Source organism: Saccopteryx leptura, chromosome 10 (assembly GCF_036850995.1).
Source record: "Saccopteryx leptura isolate mSacLep1 chromosome 10, mSacLep1_pri_phased_curated, whole genome shotgun sequence".
Lineage (NCBI taxonomy): Eukaryota > Metazoa > Chordata > Mammalia > Chiroptera > Emballonuridae > Saccopteryx > Saccopteryx leptura.
Genome location: NC_089512.1, coordinates 29,396,801 through 29,411,217, shown reverse-complemented (window position 1 = coordinate 29,411,217; position 14,417 = coordinate 29,396,801).

The window sequence follows — 14,417 nt, the reverse complement described above, 5'->3', positions numbered from 1 at the left end:
ACATTGCCCAGGATCTTATATTTGCATGGTACTAATTTATAAGTTCTGAGGACTGTGCTAATCTAGGTGCTTCTGCTTGAGAGGACTGTGCTTCTGTTTTCACTCATTAAGTTTGACTGGATCTTGAGCTAAAATTACTAAGAGATTACTATGAGCAAGAGCACGTCATTATCTTGACGGAGTAGTTAGAGTCTGTGTCCCACCATTCTTGGACAATATTTCTGCTTTTAGTGTTTCCCATTCATACAGAATCCTTGTGTTTCTACAAGGTGACAGAAATTAGGAGCTGAACAAAGACAGTAGGACTAGAAAGAGAGACCTAATAATAATAATAATAATAATAATAATAATAACTGCTGTAGAGGAAAAATCTGCAGATCATCAGAAGAATGAGAAGACAAACCACAGACTGGGAGAAAATACTTGAAAAAGACACATCTGATAAAGGACTGTTATTGAAAAATAGTTACAGACAACTTTAACTCAATAATAAGAAAATAACGATCCTAATTAAAAATTGGGCCAAAGCCCTTAAGGCACATCCTCAAAGAAAATATACAGATGACAAGCATATGAAAGAATTCTCCCCATCTTATGTCATCAGGGAAGTGCAAACCAAAATAACAGGGAGGCATCTACACACCTACTAGATTGGCCAAAATCCAGAACACTGGCAATAACAAATTATTATGGCGCAACAGAAACTCTCATTCATTGCTGGGTGCGAATGAAAATAGTACAGCCACTTTAGAGGATAGTTGGAGGTTTCTTAGAAAATTAAACATATCTTACCATAAAATCCAGTAATTGAGCACCTTGATTTTACCAAAAGGAGTTGAAAACTTGTGTCTGAAAACCTGCACATAGCTGTTTATAGCAACAACAAAACATAATTGCCAACAGTTGGAAGCAACCTGATGTCGTTTGGTAGATGAATGGGTACACAATTTGTGGTACATCCAGAGAATGGAATGTTATTCAGCACTAAAGAGATATAAGCTGTCAAGCCAAGAAAAGACATGGAGTAAACTTAAATTCATATTAATAAATGAAAAAAGCCATATCTGAAAGGCATATGACATTTTGGAAAAGGTAAAATTATGAAGACAGCAAAATGATCATTGGGTGCCAGGCATTAGTGGGAGGGAGAGAGGAATTGGCAGAGCACCGAGGACTTTTAAGGCAGTGGAAATACTTTGTATGCTACCATAATGATGGATACATGTCTTCATGCAGTTAAACAATACCTACTCTAAAGACTTGGTAGCTGACGGGTTACTTATGGGAACTGGAAGGTAAATATCAAAAATAAGACTGAATTTGCTCGCCTTGCACCTGGAGGGTGCTAGCTCACCAAAAGTAGAACAAAACAAACCAAAACTATATTTTAAAATGCTGTGCGATTGGAAGGTATCATTTAAGAGCAAAACATGTAAGCACAAAACCCACTGCTATTGTTGTGAGCTGAAATTTCCCATAAGAACAATTTCTTATCCCACAATTTATTTTAAAGGGATTTCTGAGTCTCCTAGGGTGAAAACAATATTTGATAGCAGTGAGCTAGATGAGATGAACTGAATTATAATTTAATATATACGATTTTAAATTCACGTTTTTAAGGCATGACCCGCATCACTTTATTATCCAAGTGACAAAACCAGACTTCACATTTTCTCAAGCCACTAAATATACATTTGGTTTTCAGATAATGGATGATTTAAACTTGAGGAGCAAACGAGGAAGAATGTGTACATTTCTATTCATTTAGTTCTTAAACATTTCAAGGTTTTCCCTAAAGAAGGTAAATTAATGAAACAGTTAGTTGTCTTCAGGAGTTTAAGAAAGCAGAGGAAATAAATTTTTACAGCTAAAATAGAAAAGTAAATTCTGATTTCATGGTTCATAGTCACTCCTTATCTCCCCCCACCCCCACCTCTGGCTTTCTTGATTAAAAAAAGAAAGTGATTCAGAATGTTGAAGAACTTATAAATTCAATTCTACCAGTTATACAAGATTGTGCTTAAGGTGACATGCAGCACCGACAAGAGTGGCTAATTATGTCAAATTACAGCTTTTAAAATGCCAAGTGAGAACTTGTCTCAGTTAAGGTCTGTTCAGGCCTCAGCTAGCTTTTTGGTAGAAAACCCACTCTTGAAATTAGACTTGAACTTATAACTCGGAAAGGAAGGAAACAGACTGCGTCACAAGAGGACGTGGATTGATGAGAGCTGCATGCCATAACCTTCCATGCACACCCATGCCCATCTCTACTTGTAAACATAGGTTTGTGCCAAGAAATAATAGGAGAAGCATTAAGTAAGATGGATTGATTTTATTCCCATACCAGGGGGGGTTTAGTTTTTCTCTAAAATTTACCTAAGACTGATTTAGTACTTATAGACAGACACTGTTTTAGTATTATTGCTGCAGTGCCCGAAAACACTGATTATCCATTATTTCTCAAAGTCCTTGGTACGTCTGGGCAGTTGTGCTCGTGTAGGCTGAGCATGACTGACGGCGCCAGCCCTCTGTCCTCAGCCCGCAGTCTCAGGAAGTTGGCTGGTTGGGCGGCCTTGGCTGGGGTGACTCAGCACTGTTCGGTGTCATCCAGCGGGCCGCCTAAGCTTTTCCTGATGCCAATGGCAGGATTCCAAGAGTGACTGTGAAAATGAACAAGGTCTCTTGAGGCCTGAGCTTGGAATTGGCAGGTAGGCACTTCTGCTCCTATTGGCCAAAGCAAATCACAGCCAGCTCAATTCAAGGGGTGGGGTCAAAAGACTCCGCATCTTGATGGGAGGAGCTACAAAGACACATTCATTTCAAGAGATTGTGCAGACAGGGAGGGGGTAGAGAATTAGGGTAACATTTTTTCCCCCCAATTTTTCCAAAAATACTTTTCTTCCAAGATCAAACTGCCCAATATCATGGAAGGTCTTTGCAAGTTTCTTTCATTTTTTTTGTTTTGTTTTGTTTTGTTTTTTTCCCCATAGGCTGTCACTGTTCCCAACAAAAAGTACACGTATTGATTTTTTTTTTCATAATTTCTTCCACAAATTATATTTTTACACAAATAACTTCAAGTACTTGCATTTCTTTCTCAAAAAGGCTTCCCCCTCCCCTGTGATTTTTAACAGAGGCCCTCCACTTTCAATTGACATCGTTTTCAAGTTGCACAAAACGCTCTCCAGAATATGATGAACATTCGTCTGACATTCCTGAGCAGCCTTACATTAATTTTAGTTCCCCTGCTGAATTTCAAACAGGATCCTCCACACTGACATTAAAAAAAAATATATTAACATTTGCAGTGGCGGCGCAATCTGCCGAGGCGTGGATGGCTGCTCGGCTGCCACCTCTTTCCCCTGGTTCTTTTTTTAGAAAGAGCCAAACGGAGGGATTTGGCAGGGCAATTCGAGCTGCCACTCAGAGCAGCCCCAGAGACGGAAGGGCAGCAGGACCATATTGCGTTCTAACTGGCAGCAAATCCTTCGTTCAAGGTCTTTGTGTAGAAAGGCAGCGCTAGGCTAGGCTCCTCTCCCTCCCTGACGTCTGTCCTGCGCGTTGGAGATAACTTCCCAGCCATAAAACGGCAGCTACTTTCAATTCTTCTGAACGCTTCTAAAAGGCTTTGCTTTAATCTGTTCTTTTGCCCCAAATAAGATTTCTCCCCTTTGTCGTTTCACAATAATGCAGTCAGTGTAAAAGAAGCCAAGCTTCTGATTGAGGTATGCTGGGATAAGTTTGTTCATCACCCTTTTCTTTCTTCTTCTTCTTCTTTTTTTTTTTAATTGAAACGTTTGTGTCCTTTATGGACAAGGCAATGTGCCATAGGGAGAATGTCTTTCTACAGCCATTGTCCACCCCTCCAGCCTTACTTATTTTTATCATGTCCCATCACTATTATTACTCATTATATTTATATCTGCGTTTAGCAGGCAGATTTGCTCGGTGTCTATAAAGGTGTAATGAGCAATTTGGGTTAATGATTTTCTGCAGCTGCTCAAAAACAGTTGGTACTAACGTCATCATTTACGCCTTCCAAAGAAATCTGAATTGAGGCATCAGATGTAGACTGAATTGGCTTTGCCTGATGTATGGAGGAAGCAGAAGCATGAATGGGGGTGGGGAGTGGAGAGCAGTTCATGCATCTTTCATTCCCCTATTGCAGTGGTCTCTAACCTCTTTTGGGCCATGGACCAGTTTAATGTTAGAAAATATGATATTTTCACGGACCGGCCTTTAGGGTAGGACGGATAAATGTATCACGTGACTGAGACAAGCGTCAAGAGTGAGTCTTAGATGGATGTAACAGAGGGAATCTGGTCATTTTTTAAAAAATAAAACATCATTCAGACTTAAATATAAATAAAACAGAAATAATGTAAGTTATTTATTCTTTCTCTGTGGACGGGTACCAAATAGCCCACGGACTGGTACCAGTCCACGGCCCGGGGGTTGGGGACCACTGCCCTATTGGATGGATGCTAGCAGTGGAATCTCTGTCCTGAAAGAATCTTGGGCGTTGGAAGAGAAAAAAACGAATCAGTACAAACAAACATAATTGAATTGCCATCTTGATGAAAGGGTATTGCTTTCATAGACTTCAGAATTATTTTTTCACAGTTGTGCCATGTATAGGTGAACTCAAAAAATGCGTAAGACCAATGCCTTTTCATCTCCCTTTAAGGAGCAAAGAAACTGGTGCAGAGAAAAGAACATTGGATTGGAAACAGAGTAACCAACCCGGTTGCCTCCTGAGCAATTAGTTTAACTTCTCTGAGACTCCCTTCTCAGTGACACTGGGAATACTGAATAGGAGGGTTCCAGGAAAAGGGAGAGAAGTACATGCAGGCACAGTCGGCAGTGGCACTCGGGGGTTAGTTGTTACTAGTATATGTTTCAAGAGGTCTTGTCGTTAGATTATGTGCCTGAATACAAATCAGAAAGTTTCTCCACATATACAAATGGCATCAGACGTCTCTTGGGTTTCCCAGCACATTATCTATCTTAAGAGGTCCCCTCTGCCGATGCTAATTCACCCTTCCAGTCATACTCTTTTTCAATTCCTGTCTCTTCTCAGTGTTCTGGAAGCAATGTAACGTAATGACTGTTTTACTCTGTGTTGGTTATTTTCATGCTTTAGGAATCCAGAACTTGACAGGAAAGTAATTTAAATTTGGCAGCCTGTAGATTCACATCAGGACAGTTCAAGATAAAATTTTGAAAAATACATTTAAAAAAATAAATCCTCCTAGCCCTGTCTACGTCTCTCCAATACACCAGTGATGAGTACAGATTTGTGAGTACCCCCTCCCATACCTGCTGCCCTCCCCTTTATGATATTCTATGCTCTGACCCCTGCTTCATTTCCATACACCGTCACTCCACCCACAATGTTCCCCGATGGTAGGAACCATGCCTCCTTCTCTTATGGAAGCTGAGACCAGAAATTTGGACCCATAATCACTGCTTGTTAAATGGGTAGACATGACTATGAGGAGATAGCCATTCTGCTCAGTTAATTGGAGCTAAAGGGTTAATGAGTGTAAATGATTTCATGGATTTTGTCTCCCAGACTTCAAATTTGCCTTCTGCCTGGCACCTTACGAAGTCATAATCGGTGGAAGTGGCAGATGGTGGGGAAGCTTATAACCATGGGGCAGGGCTTGAGGGTGGGGGAGGGGGAGGATATTTCCGGAAATGTAAACTCGATATGCTGTTCTCACAGTTTTGTTAGGGCTGAGGACACACACTAGTACTTCTGAGGTGGAACAGATGGGAGTTTTAACCCCCCATCATCACCCAAAACGTTGCTTGGCTCATTTTCATTTCACAGTTTTATAAATGCCCTGAAAACTAATGACTAATATTTATTGAGCTCCAATTTCAGCAGATGCTTATAAGCTATTCTATATGTAGGTGCTATTTTTTAAAAATATTTTTCCTCTTCAGATCTGGAAAACAAGATACAAAGTGATTAGTAAGTAGCATGAAGTTACAGGCAGTAAATGGAGGAGCCAGCAATCAACTGAGATACTTTGGCTTTAAAATCTATGTTGTTAACTGCCACACTGTAATGTTATCTGTAAGAGCTCCAAAAAAAAAAAAAAAAAAAAAAAATCTTCACATTTTTCTCTGATGCTGAGATAGACATTTCCTAGAGACTTGGAAATGTAATCAAAAAAATTTCTGTAGGCTTTTATGGCCGCTGTATGCATAGACCACTTGAACTGTGAGTGCTCAGGATACACGTCAGTGGAGAAAGGAGCCAGAAGTTACTAATAGTAGTTCCCTGGAGATAGTGCCTCTGTGTTCATAGAACAGTAATGTCAGAATATACATAAAAACATTCTTGGAGTGCAGCCCAGGTATTTTAGATGTTCAGTTGGGAAAGAAGTTTGCCCATCAGGCAAACTGGTGACATCCTCATGACAAAGAACTAGACAAGGATGTACACACACTTGAATAAAAGGCCCATGTTAGACCCCAGGGAGGTAGGTGCTCAATTAGGATAAAAATTCCTCTCAAGAAGTAATTCTTGGTTTAATCTGGCTCATACATGAATGATCAATAAGGCCCTCAGGTTTCTTGCCATTGGGTATGGCTGTAATAGCTTGTACCTGGAAGGCGCTTTCAGTTACTCTGGCTACTATTAATAGCTCCAAAACTCACTGGCTTAAAACACCCATAATGATTTATGGTCCCACATTTTCTGTGGGGCAGGAATTCATGAGTGGCACAATCAGACAGCTATAGTGTATAGTCTCTAAAGAGGTTGCCATCTGACCCTGGCCAGGACGGACTTCATTTCACTTCTTGTCTCTCCTGTCGGGCATTGGGGTTGGGAAGACAAACCCAGTGGAATGCTAGGGCCAATTGCTACACATTCAGGAATTGTGTGAGCTGAGGTTTAAGCTTTTGATAGCTTGAAATAGACCAGGGCAGGAGTATTTACATCATGGAATTCAGCAAATGGTGTGAATAGGGTCTTTCTGTTTTCCAAGAGCTGTTTGCCCTGCTCACCACTGGGACTGGAGTACTGGGAGCTCCCTGGGCAGCTCTATCTTTATGTGACTTCCCCCATAACATCGCTAGCATGGTGGACGAAGGTAGCTGGACTTCTTACACATGAACTCTGGACTCCCAAAGCGCATGTGCTAAGGTAAGGTGACCAACTTTTTACAATGAAAAGGTGGACAAAAATACATTGAAGAAAACAGTATCGTAAATAAAAGAAACATTTTATTCATTGCAACAATAATACACTATAATATGATATCTGTATAATATTTGTAATATTTTATATTGTAATTATGCTTACATGCCTATTAATTTTTAATAATTGTATGAAAATACTATCTAAATGAGTACTTTTCCATTGAATGAATATTTTTTGTCAACGTATCATCTTGTAACAGTATACTGGAAATATTTGAACGAGAAATATCCTTCAGCCTGACCAGGCAGTGGCGCAGTGAATAGAACGTCGGACTGGGATGTGGAGGACCCCGGTTCGAGACCCCAAGGTTGCCAGCTTGAGCGCGGGCTCATCTGGTTTGAGCAAGGCTCACCAGCTTGAGCCCAAGGTCACTGGCTCGAGCAAGGGGTCACTCAGTCTGCTGTAGCCCCCAGTCAAGGCACATATGAGAAATCAATCAATGAACAACTAAGGAACTGCAACAAAAAATTAATGTTTCTCATCTCTCTCCTTTCCTGTCTGTCCCTATCTGTCCCTCTCTCTGACTCTCTCTCTGTCTCTGCAAAAAATAAAAAAAAAATAAAAAGAAATATCCTTCATATTGAATTATATGGCAAGTGCTGCAGCTAGAGTATCAACATTCAATCTTGATTTCTCACTTGTCCAAAAATCATTAGCAATTGAAAAAAACTCTTTCAATTGCTACATTAGTTTCAGGGCAACACAATGTAAATTGAACAAGAATAAATTTTCACATGGAATATGTTCATTTTTGAAATGTCTGAGTATTTCCACCCATCTTTTATCAATTTTGATGTGTTCATTTTCCCATTGTATTAATTTTTCAGAATTTAAATATACATTCAGTCTTCTAATTTCTTCAAAGAGATGACTGTCATCTATTTTGATGTCTGGCATTTCTTTAGATAAAAACTCAAGACAAGATTCAATATCTGTCCAATATGTTTGCTATGAAGTCAAAAAACACCATTGAAAACTTTTATTTCCCCTAATGTTTGTTTCAGACCATTCTTCGATATTTGAAAACATGTCTGGTAAAAATTCTGCACTTCTTTGATAAACTTTTCTGTTATGCCTGGATTTGATTCCTCTAAGTCTGATAATTTTCATTTTTATAATTAAAGGAAGAAATTATTCTTCAAAACGAGATTTATATTCAAGGATAGTCATTCAAGATAAGACTAACTTCCATAGCTGAAATGTATTCACCTTCAATCTTTTGAATCGTTTTGTGAAAAATAGACGCTTGATTATGTACAAAATACATTAATATCTCAGATATTTTATTATTGAAAAACAATTCCAGGATCTTAGGACATTTGTCTAAACTTTAAAAATATGAATAGAGAGGCTCAAATAATTGTAGAACATGCTCTATAGCAGGTGTTAGAGCAAGCCACCTAACTTTGAATATCCTAAAAGTTTTTTGTATTCAACATTAGCTTCTTTACAAAATTGTTTTAAAGTAGCAACAGAAATGGTAAAATGACTAAAATGCAAATAAATTGTAGTTATTAGTCCTTCTACATCAATGGCACATGATGTTCTGTTGATTGCATTTGACGAAATATGTGCATTATAACCTATTCCTAGAATTTTCTTCTGGAGTAACTCTTATAATTTTACATACACATTATTCACTCCTTTGCGTCTTTGCCCACCAAAATTTGTATTTGTATTATCAGCTGTTAGTGCAACAACTTTGGATTTGAAATGGTTTTTATTTATTACTCTGTATAGATGGTTTGACAAAATTTCAGAATTATATCACATGCTCTCTCTCAAGGTCTCCCTTGTTGAGTGCATGTGTCTCATAATTGCATCTGGCCACACTGTACTGATCATAGATGATTTGTCATGTCAAATACACATATGTCACATCACACGTGATGGATCAACTCTGCATCAATTGAATACGGACATTTATAGATTAGTCTTTCAATATCACAAAGGAGGACATGCAGGAGGACACTTTTCAAGGGAAGATAGAACTTACAAAAGAAGGACTGTCCTTCCTAAAGGAGGGCGATTGGTCACCTTAGCTAAGAGAGAGAGACAGGAGAAAGTGCGTAGCTTTTTATGACCTAGCCTTGGAAGCAGTGGTGGTATTCAGCGGTTCGCACCAGCTCAGAACTGACAATTAATTTTTTGTTGAGTTTGGCGAACCAGTTCCTAAAACAGCACTTCTAACTAGGGTTCTCTCTAAGGTTGGCTCCTCTCCTATGTGGAAATCACAAATTTACATTCTTTACTCTTTTTTAGTGTTCATTTGTTCAGCAGCGTATTCTAAGTGCCTGTAGTAATGTTCATTCTGTACATAGGTGAAAAAAATTTGACAGAACTATGCTTGTAAAATTTATTCATTTCATAAAACTCATTATGCCTTTGATGAAATACATTTTAATTCCCTTGCATTTGTTACTTCAGTAAAGAAACATATAACGTAAAGAGAAAAAGTGCCAAAAAACAAAAACAGGAGGTGACAAGCTGTCATTGAAAATATCTTAAGAAACAGTTTTATTTTTTTTTTGGTCAGGTATTATTTAATATATTTTCATTAATATTATAAAACTCATAATATAATCTAGTTTTATGTACCTCTATTATTCTTCTTTAAGTATTAAATGCATGAAATAATGAACTACCTTTCAATATATTGTTTTTTTATACTTAAAACAGTCATTAGGGCCTGACCTGTGGTGGCACAGTGGATAAAGTGTCGGCCTGGAAATGCTGAGGTCGCCGGTTCAAAACCCTGGGCTTGCTTGGTCAAGGCACATATGGGAGTTGATGCTTCCAGCTCCTCCCCCCTTCTCTCTCTCTGTCTCTCTCTCCTCTCTCCCTCTCCTCTCTAAAATGAATAAATAAAATAAAAAATTAAAGAACAGAGCTTGGAAAACGACCACTGGGGTCCAAATTCAGAAAAACAAACAAACAAAAAAAACAGTCATTAGGGCAGAGAACTGGTTGTTAAATTATTTGAATCCCACCCCTACTTGGAAGTGATGCAGCATCATGTCCACTGTAGTCGCAGGACCTCCCAGATTCCAAAAGAGGAAACACAGACCCTACCTCCTGATGGAGGAGTGTCAACCTTACAGTGTAAGAATAGTATATAGATGGGAGACTTTGTTACAGTTATGTTTGGAAAAGACATCTGTCACAAATCTTTTTTGTTTGTTTCAAACATTTTTAATGATTATAAACTAATACTCGTTGTAATAATTTATCTAAGGAAGAGATGAAAAGTTGCCTGATACCATTCCATCTTCAGGAAAGCAGTATACTTACTTTGGTAACTACCATTTCTGAATCTCTGTATGCATATCTACATATATAATTTTGAGGAAATGAGCTTCTATCATATCCACTGTTTTAGTTTTTGCTTTACAATCTTCTCTTTGCTCTACCCTGCTTTCTCCTTCCCTCTTGTATTTGCAACTTGCTTATACACTTACAAAAATCTCCAATAGATTAACAATAAAATATCTCCAAGTTAAATGATATATTTTTATTAGTCTCCTGAGGCTGCCATTCCAAATCACCTAAACTTAAACAAACACAAATTTATTCACTCACAGTGCTAAAGTCAGAAGTTCAAAATCAGTGTCACTGAGCCAAAATCGAAGTGTTGGCAGGCTGCGCTCTCATGGAGGTTTTCTGAGGGAATCTATCTTTGCTTCTTCCAGTTTCTAGTGTATGCTTGCATTCCTTGACTTGTGGCCTCATCCCTTCAATCTCTGCCTCTATGGTCACATTGCTCCTCCCCTTCTGTGTGTGTCAAATCTCCCTCTGCCTCTTTTTAAAAAAAAATATTTTCTAAGTGAGAGGAGGGGAGATACACAGACTCCTGCATGTACCCTGACTGGGACCCACCCAGCAACCCCCATCTGGGGCCAATACTCTGCCCATCTGGGGCCATGCTCGCAACTGTGCTATTTTTAGTACTTGAGGTGGAGGCTCCATGGAGCCATCCTTAGTGCCCTGGGCCAATGCACTCTAATCAATTGAGCTATGGCTATGGGAGGGGAAGAGGGACCGAAGGGAGAGGGGGAGAGGTGAAGATGCAGATTGGCGCTTCTCCCATGTACCCTGACTGGGAATTGAACCTGGGACTTCCACATGCCGGCCAATACTCTACCACTGAGCCAACAGCCAGGGCCCCTCTACCTCTTTCTTAGAAAGATACATATAATTGCATTAGGGCCCATCAGGAAAATCTAGGATAATCTCCCTATTTCAATATCCTTAACTTAAGTCACACCTGCAAAGACTTTTTCCCCACATAAGGTAGCAAGATAGAAGTTTCAAGCTTATGTAATGCAACCACAGATGTGACATTCCATTACCATTGCCATATTCACCTGCATAGAAAAAATTCACTATGTCAGCCCATATTTAAGGGATTACACAAGGGCATAAAAACCAGTAGGCAGGGATCACTGGCAGTCATTTTAGGGTCTTTCTGCTACTACCACATTGGTCTATAAGAGATTATTAATAGAAAACCATTTCACTAGCACAAAATTGTCACACTAGCCTCGCTAGAGAACTTAGAAATATAGTTTAGCTTTGTGCTGAGGAAGAAGATACACATTTGGTTAGCATCTACCTAGCCTCTGCTTCAAATAGTAACCATTCCTTGTATCCAAAGGTTTTCTGTCACTATGTTCATAATGGGCCATAAAAGAAACTAGGAGGCTTGAGACCTTCTATACTCTTTGAGGCGATGAAACAACTACTGCCACTACCTCTGTTATCAGTACTATTTCTTTGAAATCCAAACACTGGACAACCAATTTAGTTATATGGACTCATCAACTCTGGGCTCCTAGTGTACATGTTCTAAGACACATGACTATATTTTGGAAAATTTATTATAAGGATATATAGAACTACTTTTTCATGTAAGACATAGGTTGATAGAAGACCTTACATTTGAAAAGAACTGTGTTTTTCTTTTGTATATAGGTGTGTTTTTAAAATGTCTTTGATTTTACCCATAAGTGATTTCATGTTGCCTGAGGGAAATCTCAATCTCAGTAGCAATAGAATGGGATATTCTTTATTTACCATGCTGGCTATTTAGGTACAATTCTCTTTTAAAGGTATGGAAAATAAGCTAAATCCTTATTTTACAAACAAATCCAAATAATGTGTCAAAAGTTTTGTTTTCTGATTATAGGTCTGCTATTATATATTATGTAAGATTTGATAAGTCATTTAAACCTTCCTAGATCCTACTTTCTTAATCATTTAAATGAGATACATAGTTCTGGATAAACAATATGTCCTGTCCAGTTTTTGAATTCCAATTCTATGAACAAATCAGAAAATCTAATAACTTCAATTAATAGACATATTTACAATTATTTTTGCATAGTATTGAATTGAACAAACTTAAGACAGAATTTGTTTGTATTTCCCCCATCTGTTGCTGTATAGAAAAATTGAGTGGCTGACCACAACAACCATGTCCATAGGCACACAGATTCTGCGGGTTAGCAATTTAGACCAAACCCTATAGGAATAGCTATTTGCTGTTACATGATATTTCTGGATGCTCTGAACTTCTCGCACCATGGTGACTGGGTCCCATGCAGGAGCAGTCCATTAGAGTGACCAGAGAACAAGAGTTCTAAAACACAAGGTGGATATACTTATTGTAAGAAATACTTATAAAAGAAAGGTTTTGAAATACTTAGCCTTGGCCCTGGCCGGTTGGCTCAGCGGTAGAGCGTCGGCCTAGTGTGCGGAGGACCCAGGTTCGATTCCCAGCCAGGGCACACAGGAGAAGCACCCATTTGCTTCTCCACCCCTCCGCTGCGCTTTCCTCTCTGTCTCTCTCTTCCCCTCCTGCAGCCAAGGCTCCATTGGAGCAAAGATGGCCCGGGCACTGGGGATGGCTCTGTGGCCTCTGCTTCAGGTGCTAGAGTGGCTCTGGTCGCAACATGGCGACGCCCAGGATGGGCAGAGCATCGCCCCCTGGTGGGCAGAGCGCCGCCCATGGTGGGCGTGCCGGGTGGATCCCTGTCGGGCACATGCGGGAGTCTGTCTGACTGTCTCTCCCTGTTTCCAGCTTCAGAATAATGAAAAGAAGAAAAAAAAATACTTAGCCTTGAAAACTCATGGCATCACTATTACAACACTAATTTGTTGAACTAGAAACAATCCTGCCCAGATTTGAGGAGAGGGGATGTAGACTCCACTCTTAAAGGGGAAGAATGTCAAAGAATTTGGGGCTATGTTTTAAAACTGCCACAGGTTAATGCTATTTGCCATGAATTTTGTTTCTATTTTAAATGTACTTGAATTTTAAGGGGATGGGTATAAAGAGAATTCACTAGATTAGAGCATTTAATAACACTTTAGAGAAATAGAATAGGGTACTTAATGATGACTTACTGTAGCAGCAACTTTTACAGTGGCTAAAAAAAGTTGGTTAATAAACAGGACCTAACCTTTTTGTTGCTCTGTTTGGCATCACAGTCTTTTAAAAGGCAATATAACTAGGTAGTTATTACATTTGGTTAAAAAGAAGAAATACGGTTAGTATGTGTTATCTTGAACATGGCATTTTATTTATTTTTTATGTTACCTCTCCTCTGATGGGGTATTAGAATTTTTTTTTCTGGACTTTGTAGCATACATGGTGGTTTTATATGTAATGTATTATTTCTTTTCACAATGATATTGCAAACATACAAATTATTATACCTACTTCAAAATAAGAAAGCAACTTTAGAGAACTATTTCTGGGTCAAGGGTACCTTGGAGCTCTTTTTAATAACTGTAGTATTTGTTTTAGATAGGGTGGCTTGTTTGCAAGAAACCGAAAATAAAATTCCATTGGCTTTTGAAAGTACCCAGTTTCTTTTCATTTGTTTTCTTTGCTGTCCTCAATGTTTTAACTTTGTCACTAATGCCACCCAAGGCCATAATACAGCCTTAAAATCAAACATGGAAACCCTAACAGGCTTGTTTTTTTTAATGGTATCTTTAAAAAACAAATCAATAAAACCTTTCCCAAGAGTAGTGCCATTATCCCCATACTTTGTGCCAGAGGACCCTTTATTAATCAATCACTTTCAGGCAATACCACTTGAAAACAAAATTGGAGCTTTTCTAGCATGAAACAGGTTAGGGTAGATTGTTGGGATGCATTTATTTTTATTTATTTATTTATTTTTGCTGGACA